Source organism: Halichoerus grypus, chromosome 5 (genome assembly GCF_964656455.1).
Source record: "Halichoerus grypus chromosome 5, mHalGry1.hap1.1, whole genome shotgun sequence".
NCBI classification, from domain to species: Eukaryota; Metazoa; Chordata; class Mammalia; order Carnivora; family Phocidae; genus Halichoerus; species Halichoerus grypus.
In genome coordinates, this window is record NC_135716.1 from 92,984,455 (window position 1) to 92,990,976 (window position 6,522).

The following is a 6,522-nucleotide window of genomic DNA, read 5'->3' on the forward strand; positions in this document are numbered from 1 at the left end:
TGGGTTTTTTTTTTTTTTTGCCAATTAAAAAAACGAGTCTTTCAAAATAAGTGTAATATTAGAATAATATATCATAGAATTAATTTTGAACCACTGGAACATATTTTGTATCCGAGAGATCTTTATTGAAAGTTTTTAACATGTACAAGAAGTTGGAAACTTTTGGTTTGTATGTTTCCTAATAAAGGGTTATTTCTAAACAAATTTTTGATTATCAAACAAGACTTCTAAAATACAGTGTCTCCATTTCTGTCATCCATCATCATCATCATAGGTAACAGTTTCATAAAGCTTGATATGTGCTGAGCCCTGTTCTAAGCACGTTAGGAAGATGAACTAAACTTATAGGAATAAAAAAATCATTTGGTCCTCACAAAAACCTTAGGAAGGTAGGTACTGTGTTCCCATGCACAGAGCTGTAATGGGTGCTCATTAAGTAACTTGTTAAAGTTGTATAGCTAGAAAGTCATCCAGGTGTTCAATCCAGTAGTCTAGCACCGGAGTTGTATTCTCTCTATTTGTAAGGAATTAACAAGTATAAAAGATTACTGCCTGATTCAGAAAAAATATTTGCATTCTCCTGTAATCCTTGTGTTCTCACTGCTCTTTGGGTTCCAGGTTTTCCTTATCTCAAGTCTAGCTGTAATGCAGAGTTAAGTTTATGATTATGAAATAAAAACTAAACAACAATAAAGCCCATTATTGCAGGAAGGGAGTAAGATGGAATGTTAAAACAATGTTACTCCAAGTTTTTCTTAATGGAGGAGAGAGAATAACATTCTTGGGAGCAAAGGGTTCCTGGTTTAAGGTCATAACTTGCCTTGAGCACCAAATATTGCAATCTTTTATTTTTTAAGTTTTTATTTTACTTACTTTATTTTTCTTAAGTAATCTCTACACCCAACGTGGGGCTCAAACTCACAACCCCAAGATCAAGAGTTGCATGCTCTTCTGACTGAGCCAGCGAGGCGTCCCTGCAATCTTTTAATTTTTTTTTTTTTTAATGATATTCCCCATGGGAGGATTCATTCCGCTATTGCCTCATCCAATTTGCTGCACCTTCTACTCAGCCCCGAGAAATTTTATCTTCTGCTGTTTCCTGCCTGAGAGACTAGACTTCAGGTAGTCCCTGTCCCTTGCCACACTCCTCTCTCCAGTGATACTCCCTCAAATCCTCCTCACTCTTGGTATTTTGCTAGTAAATCCCAGTCTGGTGTAGTGACCAGCTTGCAGGGCTTGCATGTTTCCTTGACCAAGGTGAGCTTGGTGGGCCCGGTTCAGAGGGCATTACTCCGTAGAAATCAGTGGCTCTCATCAATGGCAAATCACTAAATTGAGATTGAGAGTTCTCTTTCTTTAGACTCATCATACTCCTAAAATTTGTCCCATTAGTTGAGATTCCTCTCCTGTTCATAAGTAACTATGTAGAGCTTGAAGATGGCCCCAACCAAGCTAAGAGAAAACAAGTCTGCAGGTTAACTAGCCCCGCCGCTAGGTTGATCTGTGAGCCAGTAAACTGCCTATTTTGCAAGTCAATTTGAGTTGGATTTTCTGTCACAACATAAACCATCCTAATTTAAGACCCTCAAGATAAAATAACCAGGTATTTTTTCCTGAAGATACGTAACATATGCAGCAAAACACTTGATTTTTACGATGTTTATCTCAGTATACAGTGTGGATTGCAGTCTCTTTTGTCATCCTACAAGGGAAAATACTGAGCAGAGATAAGCGTGAAATAGTTACCCTTCTCTATCAACTTCAAGAGAGATTGAGCTTCCTAGCCCCATATGAAAGAAATCTTTCAGTTGCCATCAAGTTCACTGGCATGTTTGTAAGTTCTCTTAAATAATCTCCGGGGCATCTGGCTGGCTCAGTTGGTAGAGCATGTGACTCTTGATCTCAGGATTGTGAGTTTGAGCCCCATGTTAGGTGTAGAGATAACTTAAAATCTTTAAAAGATAGGACTCTGAAAAACAAACTGAGGGTTCTAGAGGGGAGGGGGGTGGGAGGATGGGTTAGCCTGGTGATGGGTATTGGGGAGGGCACGTTCTGCATGGAGCACTGGGTGTTATGCACAAACAATGAATCATGGAACACTATATCTAAAACTAATGATGTAATGTATGGGGATTAACATAACAATAAAAAACAACAACAACAACAACAACAACAATCTTTAAAAGATACATTTCAATCTCATTACCCTTAATCTTAAATTTTTAAAAATTTTTTTTAAAGATTTTTTTATGGGGTGCCCGGGTGGCTCAGTCATTGGGCGTCTGCCTTCGGCTCAGGTCATGATCCCAGGGTCCTGGGATCGAGCCCCACGTCGGGCTCCCTGCTCTGCGGGAAGCCTGCTCCCTCTCACAGCAAGAGAGGGAACACAAGTGGGGGAGTGGGAGAGGGAGAAGGAGGCTTCCCGCGGAGCAGGGAGCCCGACGTGGGACTTGATCCCAGGACCCTGAGATCACAACTTGAGCCGAAGGCAGACGCTTAACAACTGAACCACCTGGTGCCCAAATTTTTTAATTTTTATAAAAGATATGTACTTTTTCTTCCTTTACCTCTCCACCCCCTTTTCCCTTTCTGCTATTCTGTTCCAATCCAGTATTACTGCCACCACAAACTTAGTGCTATAAAACAATAACAAGCATTTATGTTATCTTTCACAGTTCTGGGGACTTACTGGGCTCAGGTAGAGAGTACTTAGAGTTTCTCATACAGTTGTGATCAGATAGTGGCTGGGACTAGTGTCTCCTCAATAGGTTGTTGACTTGTATCCGACACATGGGCTGGGAAGATTCGAACAGCTGAGAGCTGGGACATTCAGGAATCTGGGGCACTTCTCTCTACATGGTTTCTCTGGTATGGAGGCTTCAGGGTAGCCAGATTTCTTGCATGACAGCTCAGGACTCCAAAGGCATATGTCAGAGAGTCCAGCAAAAGCTGTATTACCTTTTATGACTTGGCCCCAGAAGTCACACTTCTGATGTGTTGTATTTGTTAGAAGCAAGTCCAGCCATTATTCAAGGGAGAGGAATTAGATTCCACCTCAGTTGGGGATAGTGTTGAAGAATTTGTGGACATACGTGGTTTTTCTAAACTTAGACATTTTTTTTTTTTAAAGATTTTTATTTATTTATTTGAGAGAGAGAATGAGATAGAGAGCATGAGAGCGGGGAGGGTCAGAGGGAGAAGCAGACTCCCTGCTGAGCAGGGAGCCCAACGCGGGACTCGATCCTGGGACTCCAGGATCATGACCTAAGCCGAAGGCAGTCGCTCAACCAACTGAGCCACCCAGGTGCCCAACTTAGACATGTTTTAATATCCCTCCCATTCTCTTTCCAATGATTCAGTCCTAAAATCGTTAGATGGGGCAGAACAAAGTAAACATCCACATAGAGGATGGGCCCTAAATCCATCCTGGCCACTGTCCTTAGAAGAGAGGAAGATACACACACACACACACGCACACACACACGACATTGTGAAGACGCACCAAGAGAAGAGCACCACATAAAGACAGAGATTGCTGGGCGCCTGGGTGGCTCAGTTGGTTGAGCAACTGCCTTCGGCTCAGGTCATGATCCCGGGGTCCCGGGATCAAGTCCCACATCGGGCTCCCTGCTCGGCGGGGAGTCTGCTTCTCCCTCTGACCCTACCCCCTCTTGCGCTCTCTTTCTCACTCTCTCTCTCTCTCAAATAAATAAATAAAATCTTTAAAAAAAAGAGAGAGAGAGATTGCAGTGACAAGTGTACAAGCCGAGGAATGCCAAAGATTGCTGGCAAGCACCGGAAGCTGGGAGGGAGGCATGAAATGCATTCTTCCTAGAGCCTTCAGAAAGAGCCCGGCCATGCTGACACTGTGACTTCAGACTTCTAGGCTCCAGAACTGTGAGACAGTAAATGTCTGTTGTTAAGCCCCCCAGTGTGTGGTATGTTGTTACCACAGCCCTAAGAAACTGAAACAGATACACTGTGACAAAGTTGAGAGCCACAGTTGTGTTGAAAACAAGCACTATGTCAATGGATATACACTGAGGCTGTTCTCCATCCCTCCATCCCCTGCTCTCTGCCTTCTCTCAACAGGAAATTGGAAAGTCTTTGGAGAATCTTTGGAAATTGGAAAGTCTTTGGAGCCCAAGAGAAAACAACCTAAAGGTTGTTGAAATTGACAGTTTTTCAACAAATGACCCAGCCAAGTCCCTTTGCAGTGAGGCTCAACAACCCTTCCCACTCCAGCACACAGAGCTTCTAATCTGTGTTTTACTTCCCCACTCTTTTTTTTTTTTTTTTGCAGAAATTACTTTTATTATATTAAAATATTCCTTAATGAGCGAGCAGTTATTCATGTGAAGGAGAGTTTAGAAAACAGATTTATGACTGTATTAGCCCTGTCCTTGATTAGAGATTTATGAATTATACACAAAATATTATTGCCTAGAGTAGGTCACTCTGGAAGCGGTAGTAGAGAAGGTCTAAGAGGCTGTGAACTTGGAAGAGCTTCTCCCTGCTTGTTGGGCTGTGCCAGTCAGACCACAGGACTTGGGTACAAGGATGGACATGTTTTCTCTGCTGAATTTATAGCCTTACAACAGTTCAAATGCTCTTTCCTGCATGCATCAGTTCAAAGGCTTCATTAATTTGGTCAAAAGACAGATTGTAAGTCACAAATTCATCAACTTTAATCTTTTTGGACATCTATTCAGACACCAACTTTGGGACACTGTCCACACTCTTCCATTCTCCAAAGGCAGTGCCTTTCCACATGCGGCCTGTTACCAGCTGAAACGGGCGAGTGGTGATTTCTTCCTCTGAAGCCGCTACTCCAACCACCATGCTGACGCCCCGGCCTTGGTGGCAGGCCTCCAGCGCTGCTCTCATGACCTTCACGTTACCAGCGCACACGAAGGAATAGTCCACTCCCCCGACAGTCATTTCAGTGAGCACTTCCTGGATGGGTTTCCTGAACTCCTGGGGTTAATACCTTCAGAGGCTCCAAACTCCCTAGCCCTTGTGAATTCATCTTTATTGATGTGTACACCAACGATCCGGATGCACCAGCCACCTACAGCCCACGCTGGCCGCCAGTCCACCTCCGCCTGGGCCAAAGATGGCACCAGCAGAGCGAGGCTCCCCCTTGGCAGTGTTCACAGCAGCACCATGGCCAGCTGAAGTGCCACAGCCCAGAAGACAGACTCTATCCAAAGGTGCTCACGGATCAATTTTAGCAACAGAGATATCAGCCGCAACTGTATATTCAGAAAACGTGCTGGTCCCCGTGGAATGTAGAATTGTCTTTCCTTCGCAAGTAAATCTGCTGGTACCATCTGGCATTAATCCTCTCCCTTGAGTAAGTCTCATCTTCTGGCAAAGGTTTGTTTTAGGGTTTAGACCAAATTTGCATTCTCCACACTGTGGGATATAAAGTGGGATGACAGTATCACCTGCCTTCAGCTTAGTAAATCCTTCGCCACCACTTTGCGTGGTTCTAGCACCTTCATGTCCCAAGATCACTGGAAAACTCCCTTCAGGCTCAGCCCCACTCAGGGTATAGGCACTGGCGTGGCAGACTGCAGTGGCGATCGTCTTAATTCGAACTTCATGAGCCTTTGAGGGTGCCCCCTCTACCTCCTCTACAGAGAGGGGTTTTCCTGCCTCCCAGGCAACTGCAGCCTTGCACTTGATAACCTGGTTCGCCATGACCTCGGACTCGGGTCAGTGAGGGGCGGACATCCAGGGTGGGCTGCCCAGGGACCTCCCCACTCTTAAATATGAATGGACAATCGAGGATTACCAGATAGATAGCTAAGAGACATCTTCATCATGAAAGACAAGGAAAAAAACAGGAAACCCCATAAGGAAAACAACAGATGGTGCAAGGAAACCTTTTTTGTTAAGAAATATATCCTCAGGGGCGCCTGGGTGGCTCCGTCGTTAAGCGTCTGCCTTCGGCTCAGGTCACGATCCCAGGGTCCTGGGATCGAGCCCCGCATCGGGCTCCCTGCTCAGTGGGGAGTCTGCTTCTCCCTCTCCTGCTCCCCCTGCTTGTGTTCCCTCTCTCGCTGTGTCTCTCTGTCAAATAAATAAATAAAATCTTTAAAAATATATATATATCCTCAGATGGGGCTCCTGCCTGGCTCAGTTGGTAGAGCATGTGACTCTTGATCTCGGGGTTGTGAGTTCGAGCCTCACATTGGGGGTAGAGTTTACTTAAGAAAAAAAGAAAAATATATCCTCAGAGAAGTAAGAAGATAAAAAAAACCAAAATGCTATTTTATTAAGGAACACCCAGAGAACAAAACAGCGCTTAGGAATTTTAATTGTAGCAGAAGTTAAAATTCAATATAAACATTAGGAATTAAAAATCTGGGGATGCCTGGGTGGCTCAGTGGTTAAGCGTCTGTCTTTGACTCTGGTCATGATCTCAGGGTCCTGGGATTGAGTCCTGCTCAGCAGGGAGCCTGCTTCTCCCTCTGCCTGCCGCTCCCCCTTCTTGTGCTCTCCCTCTCTCTCTGA

The 6,522-nt window shown here is 44.4% G+C and overlaps 1 pseudogene; it reads right to left on the reverse strand.

Annotated features, from left to right (window-relative positions):
- Positions 1 to 4,102: 4,102 nt before the first annotated feature.
- Positions 4,103 to 5,715, reverse strand: LOC118533288 (alcohol dehydrogenase class-3 pseudogene; annotated as a pseudogene).
- Positions 5,716 to 6,522: the final 807 nt, after the last annotated feature.